The sequence below is a fragment of the Aphelocoma coerulescens genome, chromosome 4, assembly GCF_041296385.1.
Source record: "Aphelocoma coerulescens isolate FSJ_1873_10779 chromosome 4, UR_Acoe_1.0, whole genome shotgun sequence".
Classification (NCBI taxonomy): Eukaryota; Metazoa; Chordata; class Aves; order Passeriformes; family Corvidae; genus Aphelocoma; species Aphelocoma coerulescens.
The window spans coordinates 62,152,703-62,169,202 of NC_091017.1; the positions used below are offsets into that span (position 1 = coordinate 62,152,703).

Consider the following 16,500-nt stretch of genomic DNA (forward strand, 5'->3'; position numbering starts at 1 on the left):
AAGGATAACTAAGGATTGGTGGTGGGAAGAAGGCTGAGCAGAGAGAAAAGCCGTAAGAAAGAGGATCAATAACTAGCACCTGAGAATGTCCAAATAGCTGCAAATTGCAGCTCAAGCAAAAGTCTCATATTTGTCGATATTTTTCTATCTAGAGCTGTGTTTTTCTTGATTAGTACACATTTATTTATATCCCAAATGAACATACTTGAGCACCCTTAACTGAGAATTTTTACGTATCTAAGTTGATTGTTGGTATCAAGTATTTGATTCTATTTGTACATACAATTGTTTTGCAACAAACATGCAAGACTTAACAATGTATAAATAAGCCAACTAGTCAGGAAAATAATTGTCAGTGCTCAGTCTCTGATAGAAAATTCTAAGTATTTCACTAAATATTTCAGATGAATTAAGACTTCTAAGATTTTATTTTGTTTTTACTTGTTCATTCAATGTGGTTGATACAAAATAGCAAGGTGATGGTTTTCAATAATAATAATAATAAATAATAATAATAATAATCCAATCTTTTCTGTACCAATAGGGGTTAATGGCAGGGAAAACAAAGTAAATATCCATTTTTAATTAATAACTGTATTCTTTTACATTCCTTTTAGATATGTAATGTTTCATATTTGGTTTTTTAGAAAATTACAGGCTTAGGAGTAGTAGTCTTGTTGCCCATGTTTACGGCAAAGAAAAATCTTTCCTACAATTTTTTTTTTAGTCTTTTTTGTGGTTATTTTTATTGCATCCATGAAAGATACCAAAGTTTCTTATACCTCTTTTTCACAGCCATTATTTTTTTCAGCTGAATCCTCTGTTCCACTTCATAAGGCAGCCATGGCAGCCAGTGTTGCTGTACTGCAGAAAGGATGGAGTAAGTACCCAGCAGCCCAGGTTGCTGTAGATCTGAAGGAGGGAAATTCAGACAATTATGGGAAGTTAAGGGTAGCCTCTTCAACTTCTATCCCATATCAAGCCCCCAGCTTTTCTCCACTCATACCCCACTGCACTACCACGTACAGAGGGATGGTCATGCAGCCCACTTGGTGGTCTAGGTCAGATACCCAGTGCTTCTGAAAAATAAGGAAGAGGGAAAAATTGTTTTCCAGCTGGGCCATCCCTGAGCCATCCACCTGCATGAACTGTTGTGCCAGGAGAGTGGACAGGGAGGATGAGAAGCTGAGAAGGGACCCAGGAGAGGAAAGTAGGGAACCAAAAGGTGCTAACACCAGAACAGCTTTAGGAATGAAGGGGTTGTGATTGGTTGCTTTATGATAAGCCACAATTGTGTGGGGGTGACAGCTGTGTTAGATTAGAGTGGGCACAACATCCTAGGCTGATAAATTAAAGAATTATTTTTACCACAGATTATAAGTGTAAAGTCTCCTTACATCCAGCTGATGTCAGTAGTGTATCAAATATTTTATTAGGCAATTGCTGTATAAAATATGACTAAAGAGAACCCTTTGAAATCTTACTGCAGTATACAGCTAGTATTGTCACAAATGATGCTCTTGTTTATTGTCACAAAGTCTGCCCTTGTCAGCAAAGACAGAGTGGGCCATGAGAACTAGAATCGCTCTGTTGAGATGTATTTTCATCTACCAGTTTTATGTCTCGAAAAGTACTGCAGTTGTCTGTATTTGAAGAAAGTGTATCACATCATCTGCTGATCTTAACTTTCTAAATGAAACTTGTGGGGTGATTGAGATTAGCATGCTCATTCATGAGAAAAAAAAAAACCAAAACAACCCAGGGAATCTTGGCATTTACACTTAAATTGCACATCTTGTATGTGGGATGTAACACAAGGCTGTGTTTCCCTACACCAGACCATGCGTTATGTTGCGCTTCTAAGCGTCAGATGATGCCATGAATTAATGAGCATTCAAGAGCTTGATAGTAAAAAGTAAATGTGCTCAACACTCAGCATGATCCAAACACTAAAATTCATGCCTATGCTCGTGTTCACATCTATAGAAACATTATTACAGGGTTTGGTATTGCATTAATATAAACTTCCAAAGCAAAGTGCCTACGCTTTGAAGATAACCTGGAAAGTCTGGCTACACTTGTTATTGTATGGAACTTCAAAGTCAAAGTGAGTAGCAGGGAGTGTTTCACAGACTGGTGGGGGAGCAGGCCTTGTGTCCTGCCATGGAGAGGACTATTAAACAGGCTCAGTTGCCTTAGGAAACATACCTTGCTTTGCAGCCTGAGCTGTCCCTTCACCTTCCCCAGAACAGCAGTTTGTTTTGTAAACTGGATCAATTCCCAGTTTGGTTGAGTGCAAGTCACAATCAGTTGTGCTCGTACACAAGGGAGAGGTGTAGTGGTGGGCAGGTACAGGTGGGTGGACAAGAGGTTGGAGGTGTTGCCATGTCACCTAGTTATGTTGTCTTCACAAATACAGATAAAAGCACAGGAACATTCATATTTCACTATTTAACATGCCAGTTTAGAGAACAAGGCAAAGCAATGTGGCAAAGTACCAGTCACTGTAAGGACCTCAGCACCTTGTCAGCTGGGTATCATCAGTGTGGTCTGAGCAGCATCAACACAGCTGGGGGTGCTCTGGCAGCTGTAGGCAGCAATGTGTGCTGGTCTGTGCACATCTGTACAGAAATATCATGTTTGTGTCTGGTTTGTAGACCTCTTATTCAAGGCTGCAAACTATTTATTTACCGAAATCTGTTGAAAGCCAGTACATTCCTGAGTCCATCACTTTGTCCCCTTAATTTCCATGAGGTACTGTTTTACTTTTCTGACATTAATTCATTATGTAAGCATTTATATGACATCAACAGCATTGCATTACACTGCTTGCCAAATGACAGGACATGACATAAGAAAAACTACATTGGTGAAAAGCTAAGGATTTAATAGTCCTTTGATGATGATGGAAGTTATTATTCAGAGTAAGAAAGTGTTTCAGAGTGAGGTTTCTGGAAATTAAAACACTAGGTGGTACAGCAGTCTGATTTAATTTGCAATCTTTTCATCATGGTGAACATATTTCCAATTCAGTAGCAGGCATCTAATGTTCTATGATGTTCTGTGATGTTGGTTAATGATTTCTCAGATATTCCATATTCACCAAAGCTTTTCTCTTTACATCCGTTCTGTAGATGAATTTGCATTTTAATTAAAGTATTTAAATGAGTGATATTAAAGCCTGGAAAAAGAAACATAATTTTCACATCCTCTCTGGTGTAATTTTAAAACACTGGATTTAATCCATTGTATGACATTAAAGTTATGACCAATTTATGTTTATTATTTTCCAGTTTATTTAATATTTGATCTATTTTAATTAAGAACTGTAAATTTAATGTTTAATTTAAATTAATATAAGCATAACTACTATACTCTGTGAAACACGACTTCCTGAATCTTTATGGTTTTGTTATTACAGTGTTATAAAAATCTAAAGCTTTATGTATAAGCCTCATAAACCACACCATTTCATAAAGATTAGTAAGTGATAAATTAAATATATTGCATATATCACTTCAAAGGGTTTGTCCCATTTCTTTCTGAGTGATGCACTCAAAGTGGCAAAAGCATAAATCTGTAAACAGATGATTAGATGGTAGACTAGCAGAGAAAGACAGCCAACTACCATTTAGAGTTAAATATATAATTGCTGTACTATACATGGCCCTAAGGGAATGCTCTAAAGACTGCCACTTTCAGTTGTTCTTCTTCTGGAAAGCTCTAACTAGATTCTCCACAAATTTTTCTAGAGATCCAGCAGGATGGCCACATGAGGTCTACTTTTGCTGGTTTTATCTTAAAAACTTTAATTCCACATAACTTTTCCTTGAAGGACTTTTTCTTATTCCTATCAGTATGACAGAGATCACTGGTGTTCCAGTGAAGAGTTCTGTCAACAAAGATAAGACATAAAATTATTCTCTTAATAATCATTGAAATAAAGGAGGAAAACGGTAATATTTAAGGCAACTCACTTGTGAAGTTCTTACTTTGTATTCCTGCTAGGAAATAAGCTTTCCTCCACAGCTGATCCTCCTTCCCAGGGCAATTCATTTGTTTCTTGATCTCAGCTGAAGTCTGTTTATCCGTGATGACGGACCTACTGACATGTGTCAGTAAGGTCCATCTTTTCCCATCACATTGATAGTATGAACACAGTTCTTCCCTTTGTTTCTCTGACCTTCTAGTGTGTTGCTCCTTAATTTTTCAAAAGACTCATTCTATCATCAAAATGGATTTCTTTTAACTCAATGTTAACTTCATTCAAAGTCATTCAAGCAAAGCATAGAAGTGGAATTCAGAATTATCCTACAGATTTATAGCAGGCTTAGCGAGTATCTTGTGCCACCAGACCAAAAGTTACCATCAGTAAAACTGCACTGCTAACAAGAAGTCTTTAGGTTTTTGAAATTGGATTTTGTAATCTTAGACTGGTGTGATCATGTACCATTGTGTCTTCCTTCTGCACTCACAGTTATGAACTGCATAAAACACTTCCTCCAGAGGTATCTAGTATTCTTACAGGTGCAGTGATTTGGGCAATATTTGTTCTTAGTTGTCTTACATAGCTTCATTAAGCATAGAGTATTACTTTTTGGTATCTTAGTTTTTAAACTGAACAGCATTTATTTTCTAAATAAAAACAAATTTCGGGTGCAAAAATATGCTTCTAAGTAGTGAAACTCTTTTTTTTCTGTGTTGGGAATTCCTTACACTGTGATATGATATCTGTGAAAATGGGGATGAGAAAACTAAAATAGTTTTGAGGGAAACACATGTCAGACGTGCCATTTTCTTGTGTGTCCCACAAGTTAGCCAGGAGCAATTAAAGAAGTTGTGGGTTTCATGCTGCTGCATCAACCACTTCTTTCTCAGTTCAAAATTCAAAAGGAGGTATTGGCAGCCTGGGTTGCTCCGTGGTCTCGATTGTGTTACTCTGATACTCAGTACCTGCTTTTTCTGTTTCTCGGATGGCAACCTCCTCAGCAGTCAGGGTGCCAGAGGTAAGGCCTTTGGCCAGTTGGATTGCAGTGATTACTTGCTGTCCCTGTTTAAGGTGATACTTGAATTTGTACAAATCTGCCTTGGTATCTCCCTCTGCCTACATGCTCAGCAGTAACAAATTTAACTGTAAATAAAGACTGCTTTTAGAAGAGCTTATAGGTATAAACTATTTTGACAGAGAGTATCCAATAGGTGATAAGACCAGATAGTATTTAACCGGAAGAGGTATGAAAAAAAAAAAAATAGGAATTTTCCCTCCCTCTCCTGTTCCCTCCCCCACTGATCTTTGGATTGGCATCCGAAGTGAGTATCTGAAAGCAGGCAGGGAAATTTGCATGTTAAAATAAGTGGGTTTAGGTTTTGTTCTATAAAAGTTAGTTTAAGGCTTCAGGTTACAGTGAATTAATTATAACATCTAATTAATAGAGAAGACAATAGATATGAATCAATTAATATTTTTTTCACTTTCAGGATAAACCCAGCTTTGACACCATTTTTTTGCCGGTATTTGCAGTTTTCTTTTCCTCTGTGCTATTAGCAAGTATATAGGTTTTTGTGGCATTAAAAAAATGGTAAATCAGTGGATCCATAATTTTTGTCTTTCCTGAGAAAGGTTTAAAAAGTTATTTGAACCTGGTTTACTATTAGAATACACATTAAGAAAGAACTATGTGGAAGACATTAAAAAGGAGACCAAAAATTAAAATTGACATACAGTCTTGGTATATATATGAAGAGTGTTAAAAAAAAAAAATAGACCCACAAAATTTTTTCTTTTTTGTCCATATTATTTTCTAGCACTACTGTACTTTGTAACAGTTAATATTAGAAAGATTATCGTACCATTAGATAATAATATAATGCAAAATAATACTGATATATTATACTGATTTACAATATGATTTGAAAACCTAAGTAAATTCTATTTTTTTATAAAATCAGAAAAATATTCATGTTCTTTGAAGTAGAGTCAAAGCAGAAACTATTTAAAGCATGTTGCTGAACATTTTCTTTTCAGCTCTGCTGTTGTAGCAACAGGCTCAAGAGGGCAGCAAAGAAGCTCCTAGAAGCAAAAGCACGTTTATTAAGAAAGAAATATAAACTAATAACCACTTTCAGTGGAAAGATTGATATTATAAAGTGCCTGAGAAATAATGATTGCAAAGCTAATTGACAGAATGTTCCTGAAAATGTGTTTTTGTACTGTCAGAGTCATCTTCCTGCTGCCTATTACCAGTAATAGGATTACTGGAATACAGTCAAATAATACTGTTTGCCTTATAGTCATGCTGAATGAAAAACAATATGACTTAGAGCATCACTGAAGATTTGTTGAATAAAATGTTTAAGTAATACTCTGAAGAGAGACCCAACCCCCAAGGTTCTCTCTGGCAGGAAGATTATTTTGGACACAGTGCTCTCTGGTCTTTAACAGGGTGGCTCTTGCTGTCCTAAACTGGCGTCTGATTCAACAGGCAGGTCAGGAATGCTCTGCCAGAGTCCCTTTCTCAGCCTGGCAGTTAAGGTCCCATTGTAAAGGAGATACAAACTGCCAAATGGGAATGATTTTCAACACCATCTTTTCCTGGACCACTGCTTAATCTATTCAGTTACTGTGCAAAACAAACCTGCTCCTTTTCCTCTCCCTCCATCCTGTGTTTGGAAAGTCAAGTGAAAGTGAAGCACTGTGCTGGATTCTGTCCCCAGCTCTGAGTGGATGAGGCTTTTCCCACACCCCTCCAAACCACAGCCGAACTTGCTGGGTTTCCTGCACTCCCACATGGGGAAAGCAACAGGTTTAAAGTGCCTCCTGGCTTGGGCAATCAAATTGTCTTCTGCAAACATGAGCATCTCCTACCTAAACAATGAGTTTCTTTGAGTTCAGCCTAAACAATGTGAACTGAGTCATGGAAGTATTTGTGCTTAGGCAGGATTAAAATACAAATCTGCCTCTGGAGAGAGGCAGTGCTTAAATCATTAGGCCAGGTTTTTCTCTGTGAAAACTACATATTTTTTTCTTTGTCCAGTTTCAGTGCCTTGCCCAGAATGTAAATGAATGGAAATTTATGATTACCAAGGTTGACAGGTTAGTATATTTTAAAACAAGATAATTTATTTTAAAGTTATTTTACTGTTAGGAAAGAGCCTTTAGTGACCTTAATTCTATAAAATGCTCCACCATAGGAGAGCAACCCATCAGACTTGAGTTGGCTCAATGAAGTGCTCCCTCTGCTTCTGATTTCCTTCTGTGCTAACCTTAGGAACACATTCTTGTTTCAGCATCTTAGTGGAGTAGCTCAAAACTTATGGCTGTATCTTTCTTAAACCATTAACTGTATTCTTAAACTCACACAGTGGTTTCAATTTACTATCACTGATTAGACTGAGAGACACCTATGATAAATCAGCACTTTAAATTTCTTTTTAAATTTTTAAACTATTTTTAAAATTTTTAAACTCTTTGAAACTTTAGTTGACACTTTAATTTTTGGGCACAATTAATCTCTGCTTTCCCATCTGATGCTGCTCATGCATCATGACTTGTCATGTAAAGTGGACCTTGCTTTTCACTGCAGCTTCTGGAAGCTTGTGTTAAAAAACAGTAATCAGGAAAAAACAAAATTTATTTTAGAGAAAGAGAAACTGTCCCAAAAAATAGTTATACTACAATAGACTATAATTCAGATTTTTCTTCTACAGAGTAAAAAAGCATGGTAATTCCAAAATTTGAACTCACAGAGGGAGAAGAAAAAATATTTAATGTTGAGAAGTAAGGAATTACTTTTTCTGGAAATGTTTTGCATGTCCTTATAAAATGCATATACTGTAAATGAGATGTTGAATATGTGAAGCATAACACAGCTATCATACAAATATATCCCATGGTAAAAAGTTTTTTCTGGTCATATTAACTGAAAAAAAATTGTTCATTGCTGATTAAGGGTGTTTTTACTTCTTTTTTGTTGTTTTAGAATAGTATCAAAAAGTAAAGTTATCTGTAGCTCCAAAGTTTAGAGGAAAATGAAAAATGAGCCTGTATAAATTGCATTCAAATTCAGGAATAAAATTATTGTATTTTTTTTCAGTTAAATTACTAAGGAAAAGGAACTTTCTGATGTTGATCTGAATCCATTTTTTAATGTTCCTTCTGTAGTAGTACTGTTTGTAACGTGAAATTGTGCTGTAGTGCTCCTTAATAAATCATTTTAAAATGTGCTGAAATATTCCTAAATAAGTAATATGTCAAGGAAACGGTGCTTGAGCATTCAATAAATGTAATTAAATGACATTCTGCTCCCTGCGTTTCTCCAGATAAAGTTTTTTGGGCCAGACCACAGAAAGATGCTGAAGTAACATGCAGACATCAGTGATAAGGTTGAAACAGCTGGAGCTGGGCTGCTAGAGCTGCAGTCTGGGCTCTTACCTAAATCTGTGCAAGAACAGTGCTCATGCTTGTGCTACCTAAAAACTTGTTGAAGGAGATGCTTACAGCCCCACTGCCTGCCCCACCATACCTGCTAGCAGGCAGTCTGGCAGCTTTATACACTCCTCCTGCCTGAGGGGACTTTGTACTCTGGAATCAGTGCCCCCTGGAATCAGGACACTCCCTTTGTAAAGCATATGCTATTGCACAGAAGCAGATGAGAAGCAGCGAGAAAAGCAGAAACCACTGCAGTGTGTTCTTGTAAGTGTCGTCCTGGGTCCCTTATCAGAGGCAGAAGGGAGGAGGATGTGGTGATCAGAATGTCTTTAAACCAAGTAAACATGGCAGCGGCTCTTAGGAGCTGGTCATGAACAGCAATGTGTACAAAAGCCCTCTACCACTGGTGAAGCCTCCGAACACATCATGGGGCTTACTTCATTGAGTCAAGGAAGCCATGGGTGGCTGCAAGTACACGGACCCACTTTATGTTTGTTGCAGCTCACACTGGTGTGGTCCTATGTCACAACTGCTGCTCTGAGGTCTCCCATCTGACCTTGCTGTAATTCCTACGTGGGGTGCAAGTATTGAAGGGGTATTAGCTGTCATTGCACTGTTGGAAAATCAGTTTGATAAATGTGCCATAACTCTGCTAGTTTTGGCTAGGGTGGAGTTAATTTTCTTCTTAGGAGCTGGTATGGGGCTATGTTTTGAATTTGTGCTGAAAACAGTGTAGAGAACACAGGGATGTTACAGCTGTTGCTGACCTGGGCTGGCACAAAGCCAAGGCTTTTTCTACTCGTCACACCACTCCACCCACGAGGAAGCTGGGGGAGCACAAGGAGTTGTGAGGTGGCACAGCCAGGACAGCTGACCCCAACTGACTGACCCAAGGGATATTCCATACCATAGGGCAGCATATACAGCTAGGGGAAGAAGGAGGAAGGGGGAGATGTTCAGAGTGATGGTGTTTGTCTTCCCAAAACACTGCTAGGTGTGATGGAGCCCTCCTTTCCTGGAGGTGGCTGACCATCAGCCTTCCCATGCAGAATGGTGAATCATTTATTTGTTTTCCTTGCTTGCATGCGTGGATTTTTCTTTACCTGTTTAACTGCCTTCATCTCCACCCACAACTTTTCTCACTCTTACACTTCTGATTCTCTCCCTGATCCCACTGAGGGGGTCAGTGAGTGAATGGCTGTGTGAGGCTCAGTTGCTGGCTGGGGTTAAACTATGACAATCAGGTACTAGTTAGTGCTATAGCTGACTTTTAGGTAGATAATCTCTGTCATTTAATACTCCAATATCTGAATAATAAATACCCTTTATAATACTGCTTACCTTACAGAGTCACCAGAATATGATACATGTTCTACAAAAATTGTTTTTCTAGTACTAATACTGTTTTTTGGTTTTTTTTTTCTAAATGCTGCTTCAAAATTCAGTTTGTTGGATTAGATTTTCCTCTTAAATGGCATTGTTTTATTGTGAGTAGGGTTTTTTTTTTCAAAAACACTAGAAACATTGTATTGCCCACATAACCAATCTTGTTAGTTCATTATAATTTGAAGGGAATAGATATCTTACATATATGAGCCTAGGAAGGTATTAGTCAATTAAATAAAAAGTGTGCCTTTGTTCAGATACCAGGTGTGTTAATAAAAGGTAATTATGTTGACTGAAAATAAGTAAAAGCTCCATCCAGCAGACATGTACATTTTTTTCCATCACTCTCAGTAACAAATGGCTTTTAATACAGTGGAAAATTACTAGGCAGGTCTGCAATAACTAAGCAATTACTGAAGGCTTTGTTTAAAATTCCTCAAGAGAATGTCACAAAGAAAATGATTAATATTATTTCAACAATGAATACAGTACAGAGGTTTCACATGAAAAATAAGCTCACATTTAACTATCAATTAGCAACTTTTGATATTCTGAAATTGTTTCAGCATTAGTATATTGATTCACTAAATATGAATCAATATGCCTGAAGAAAGATAGGAAGAAACTCAAGTTCTAAACCACTGCACTTTGAGTGAGAATATTGCAGGAGATGTTGACTCTTGTTTAAAGCAGTCAATCTACTGGACTCCTTATTCAGATTGCCTGAAAATTTTGCTTATTGGTATGTGGATTTTCCTCCTGCATGTGAGCTATCAGAATTATTTCCATTCAAGGCAATAATATAGGAATAATTGAATGTAGGAATTAAAATAAGGGGAGTGGTACACTATACCCCTATATATTTTTTTGGTCAGAAGTCAGAAGTAACGTAGCTTTTAAAAAAGGGACAAGGAGTCTTTATTTTGGCTTTTGTACCAAATGCCTTTTGTAATGAATGCTGTTGGATACAACTGAAGGTCTGTGGTCAGTGCTGAAGGGGTCTTAAAATATATATACATCTAGCATGTAGAAAATGTTACTTTCAAATTCAGGCTAACCTTGGGTCCTTGCTCCTGCTTCTGTAGCATCAGGGTTTGGTTCAGTCCTGGGACATAACAGAAGAGGTTAAAAACTCCTTCAGACTCCCAGATTGTTACCAAAGGGTTTCAAACATTAAAAAAATTGAGTTGTAACATAGCTATAAGTGAGGATAGGTTGGTTTCTGGTCCACTCAGCACACCTTTGAATACCTGGAGCTAACAGGGGTGGTGGACCCTGCGCCAATGTCAGTGGCAAAACCCTGAGCAGGACAAGGTTAAATGTTTCTCTTTTCTTTTGAGTGAAATTGGCTGGTGGATAGCCTTAGCACACACCCTGTGATTTTAGCTGGCAGGAGGGAGACTTCCAAAGCTCCCAGCAAAATATGAAACACTCATTTTTACTTTGATTAAATCATCCGCTATGATCACTAAGGTAGGAATTACACATTATTATGATAGTTCTTCTCCAAATAATGCACATAACACCTAGATGTTGTAAAGATGAGTCCCACTTTCAGTGGAACACCCATGTATCCAATTTGCTTGAACACCTGCTGTGATTCAATGCTCACCTCTGTAGGCTCCCAGATACTTTAGTAGCTGCCTTAGTTGTAAAAAAGAAGTAACTATAAAAGCCAGTGAAGCTAGTGGGAAAATAACAAAACTTAAAAATTAGAGTAGAGATGTATTTGTGACACAGTCAAGAGCAACTCATGATGAGATTTGACTCACCCTGTGATTTTTATCACAAGTAAACAATGTCCACAGGATTGAAAATAAAAGCATTCTGACTTGTCAACAGCAAGTACCTAAAATTATCACAGCTTTATTATGAGACAGAAATGTCCTCTTGATGCCTATGTTAAAAGTTAACTCACAGCAAGACCTAGATCTGTGAAAGCACTGCCATGCAAGGAAATCTAAAAATGTTCACGGAACAGTCATCAGGGAAACATTTTGAATGGCTTTTGAAGTTTTTGTGTGTGTAGTGTTTCAGTAGAGAGACTTGTGCCCACAAAGTCTACCTACCATCAGTACTATGAATTACACTAATAAAAGCTTCTCTTTTAAAGTGAGGCTTTGGGTCTCTTCACAAGAGGGAAGATTCTAAAAGAAGAACAATGGAAGGAATGAGGTTATTGGTCTGTTTTACTTTTTAAATGTTTTCTGTCATCACCTCAGACAACCATTTCTGCCCATACATATACTCATTCTTCTGCTATCTGAGAAAAGAAAAAACTAGTTTTTCCATTTATCTAATTGGCTTTATACTACTGTAAAGTATCATGTTTATGTACTGCCATATTTTCAGACCCTGTATATCTCTTTTTGGTTTAATTGTATGAGTGATCAAGTGGTTTCTGTCCAGAGGTTAAGGGTTTTTTTCGAACTTTTTCTTTTTTTCAGTATTTAAATGATGGATAACCTTGTAGAAGACAAAAACAGTCAAAGTAAATGCCATTGGTTCCTTTGTCTCACTGGGTCATGCTCTGCTTTAAATGTATTTAACCTGGCCAGAACCAAAGAGGTGAAACCTAATTTAATAGCTATCAAAGGTAGAAAGCTTGCAGGAAAGACTGCGGTTTAGACTCAAATCTAGTGAAGGGGAAAAAAAGGAAGAAAAAACCCAAACAAGCCAGTTGTGTCTTCGGCAACTCTAAGGAAATTTTCTGATTTCCTGCCTAAACTTATTAATGGGCAGTTTAATCACTGGTTCTTCCTTCAGTTTAAACAGCTTATCTCTCTCCCCTGTATTTATCATCTTCATTCAGCTATTGCCAGAGTTAGTATCTTTACCCATCATTTTTCTATAACAAGCAAGCCAATCTTTCCTGACTTCTTACAAAGGGGAAGTCTGCAATGCCTGTGTCTTCATGGAAAAGAACAGGATTTCAAAGAAAAATTAAGTCCTCTTCTTTTCATCTATTCTGACACACTTCAAGCTAATTTTTCTTGGACTTAATATGGACAGAGATGTGTACTTGTTTATATATTATAATCTGGTAACTTTTCACTCCTAGGATCAGAGAATGGTTTGGGCTGGAACATTAAAGATCATCTTGTTCCAGCCCTCCTGCCATGGGTAGGGACACCTTCCACTAGACCAGGTTACTCAGAGCCCCATCCAATCTGGCCTTGAACACTTCCAGGGATGGAGCTTCCACAACAACTTTGGTCAAACCTGTTCCAGTGCCTCACCACCTTCACAGTGAATAATTTCTTCCTTGTATCTAATCTAAACCTGTTCTTTTTCAGTTTAAGGACACCCCTTGTCCTATCACTATCTGCCCATGTAAAAAGTCCCTCTCTGGCTCTCTTGGAGGCCCCATTTAAGTACTGGGAGGCTGCTCTAAGGTCTCCCCAGAGCCTTTTCCAGGCTGAGCCATCCCAGCTCTCTCAGCTGGTCTCCAAAGGAGGAGTGCTCCAGCCCTCTGACCATCTTTGTGGGCTTCCTCTGGACACACATCTGCAGGTCTTTGTCCTTCTTAGGACAAAGAGAGCCCCAGAGCCAGACACGGCCCCTACTCCAGGTGGGGTCTCACAAGAGTAGAATAGAGGGGCAGAACCAGTTCCCTCAACCTTCTGGCCACACTGCTTTGGATGCAGCCCAGGATGCTGTTGGCTTTCTGGGCTGCAAGCGCACATTGATGGGATGGGTCATGTTGAGCTTCTCACCTACAAACACCTCCAAGTCCTTCTGGGCAGGGCTGCTCTCAATCCATTCATCCCCCTGCCTGCTTTGATACTGGGAGTTTTCCCAACCCAGGTGCAGAACCTTGCATTTCGCCGTGTTGAACTTCAAGAGGTTTGCCCAGGCCCACCTCTCAAGCCTGTCCAGGTCCCTCTGGATGGCACCCCTTCCATTATGTGTGTGTTAACTGTGCCACACAGCTCGGTTTTGTTGGCAAACGTGTTGAGAGTGCACTCAGTCCCACTGTCCATGTCACCAACAAAGATGTTACATGGCACCAGTCCCAGTACTGACCCCTAAGGAGCACCAATCATCCCTGGTCTCCTGGACATTGAGCTGTTGAACAAAACTCTTTGATTGTGACCATCCAGCTAATTATTTATACCAGGTGGCCATCAGTCAAATCGATATTTATCCAATTAAGAGACAAGGATGTCCTGCAGGACACTGTCAAGTGCTTTGCACAAGTCCAGTTGCTCTTCCCTTCTCTACCAATGCTGTAACCCCTTCATAGAAGGCCACCAACTTTGCCAGGCACAATTTGCCCTTAGTAAAACTATATTGGCTGTCACCAATTGCTTCCTATTTTCCATGAACCTTAGCATAGTTTCCAGGATTCTTCACCACCTTGGCAAGCATTCCATGAAGGTTTATACTTTCTTGTTGTCTGTGAGTTACTGTCCTTGCATATTCTATAATCACATACTCTAGTATATATTCTTGCACTATTTTTTGCAAAGGTAATACTTTTACAAGTTTTCTCTTATGGGAAGTGTAGGCAGAGCTTCTGAACCCTTCATCTTCAGAAATATTATTGGAAACAAGTTTAAAATTTGCTGAGAGTCCTTGTACAGTGTCAATTAATTGATTTACACTAAGTATTTGAAAAGACCTTGTAGCTCCATCAACTCCACTGACCTCAGCTAAGAATCCCGCACAATCAAATGAAAAGATGTTTGTCCCAAAGGAAATATCATTAAATTCATACACTTTTCCTACTCTACTACTCATGGTGCTTACTAGCATTTTATTCTGTCTATTTTGATTTTTAGTAATTCATTTAAAATGATGACTTTTGTATTATTTCTGTGTATGTTTTTAACCTTGCATATGCAAGGGATCCCATAGGAATGGCCCTGAAAAGATTTATTCTTTCATGGCTGTTAACCTGAAGATTCAACTTTCAAGGAAAAGATACCTGCGTGCATCTCACCTGCATTACTAATTCATTAATAAATGTTATAGGCTACAGTCAAAACCTAAATGCTAAGTACTTATGAGATAATCAGGAATAGTTTGCCCACAAGAAGCTAGTAAAATACAGAGCCACATCTTACAATTAATTTGAACAAGTCAGAAAACAAAAATAGGTTATTGGGTCTTCAAGAGTACAGAACTGTCTTAACTATCTCAGGTGTTACTTGAACATTTTCTACCCTCTAGTGAAAAGTTACTCTTGAAGAAGAGGGTTAAAGAGACTGTTCTTTAAATCTGTGAATTATAGCAAACTGGGTAAGAAGTTTATTTCTACTGCTACAGGTAAATTGGTAAGTTTTTTCATTATTTCTCCCATCTCAGTTTTGCATGGGTCACCAATCAGTAGTTACAAGGTTGTCTTGGTATGAATTTCCTCGTTTTAAACAGTCCTTGTCATTGTAGAAGTAAAACAGTTCTTGACTGAAAAGAGAAATTCAGGGAAAAGAAAGTCATGGCTGAAAATCTGAGAAATCCTTCAAGAAAAAGAACTGCTTTATGTTCTGTGTTTTATAGACAGAGTCAGCTGAAATGCACATGGCAAGGAGAAGAGGTTGAAAGTAGTGTTATTTCTCTTTAGTTAACAATAGCTTTTTTTCTCTTTGTTCTGCACAATCTTGGTCAGTTTAGCATGGTAAAATAAAATTCTCTCCCTCTAACTAAGAGGGGTCCAAACAGAAGTAGCAAATCAGTACTGAGAGAGAAAAAAAACACTTATCCATCTTCTCATATCACAAGTGCCCACACAAGAGTTAGTCAGTTCGTATTAAACAAATAAACCTTTAGCTTCACGGTTTCCTAGAGATTTTATGGCCTGCGAGGGAGCAAAGCAAAGAATGCCAATAACTGAAGGAAGAGCAGAGATGAAACAGAGTCAGAAATGATTGAGAGCTGAAGAAGAAAGGTGATTTGAAGCATGGATGGATTCATTACCACCACTTTTCTCAAAAGAGTTTTCCTTCCTACTCCCAAACCAGCAGGCAAAGACTCTTTCTAGTTTAAGCTGATTTCAGTATTGGGGAGGAGAGGCAAGGCTTTGCAGTCGTTTGAACTTCACCCGCTTTATGGGGAAAAGAGTTTTATAATTACATTTTTGAGAAGGAAGACGTGCTAGAAGCTGGACCTTTTTTCTCTACTGAGTTTGTTTCTATAGAAATTGTTAAATAAGTAATGGAAGAGTGTGTCATCTTTCTTTACCCGGCACAGCACAAGCCAAGCCGTGAAGAAACAGAATGCTGAGCTGAAGGGCTCTCTCTCCTTCCTTCAATTCAGAAGGTAATAGGGAGCAGCAGGAGATGCAGCCCTGCATAATTTTTTTTTTCTGTCAGAGAAGGTGCTAACCAAATGGATGGAGAAAGTGAGAGGAAGCAGAATAGAGTCCTTATTTCCTTGATTCTTTGATCTAGGAGTGAGGAAAGGATCAGCTTTTCTGTCATGTCCCTGCATTTCCAAATACTTGTGCTAACAAGCACATGGATAGCCCTGGGAGCGCCAGCAGCTTGGGTAATTGCACACACTTGTGCTGAGGTGCAGAGAGTGAGCAGAAATACTTGAGAGGGACATTTGCGTTGTTGTGATCAACCTCTCTATAAATTCTGGTATTTCAGCTGATCCAGATGTAACTCTCTTTTGTGAGTCTCTCAGCTAGCAAAAAATTCCTTTGATTTGAAGTCAAATTGGTTCTTGCTTTTCATATGCAT

At 38.3% G+C, this 16,500-nt stretch overlaps 1 protein-coding gene and 1 long non-coding RNA gene across 6 annotated transcripts in view; one reads left to right on the forward strand and one right to left on the reverse strand.

Moving 5' to 3' along the window:
• KCNIP4 (potassium voltage-gated channel interacting protein 4) overlaps positions 1-16,500 on the forward strand; it is a 399,406-nt gene that overhangs the window by 174,251 nt on the left and 208,655 nt on the right. The window lies entirely within an intron of this gene.
• On the reverse strand, positions 527-4,023 carry LOC138109117 (uncharacterized). 2 transcript variants are annotated; one of them, XR_011150284.1, is made up of 3 exons: positions 3,978-4,023; positions 2,209-2,621; positions 527-912 (listed from the first exon to the last, which is right to left on the reverse strand). It is a non-coding gene; the product is annotated as an uncharacterized lncRNA (long non-coding RNA). The 2 variants fall into 2 exon arrangements; XR_011150283.1 differs by having other exon boundaries at positions 2,209-3,181; positions 3,978-4,022.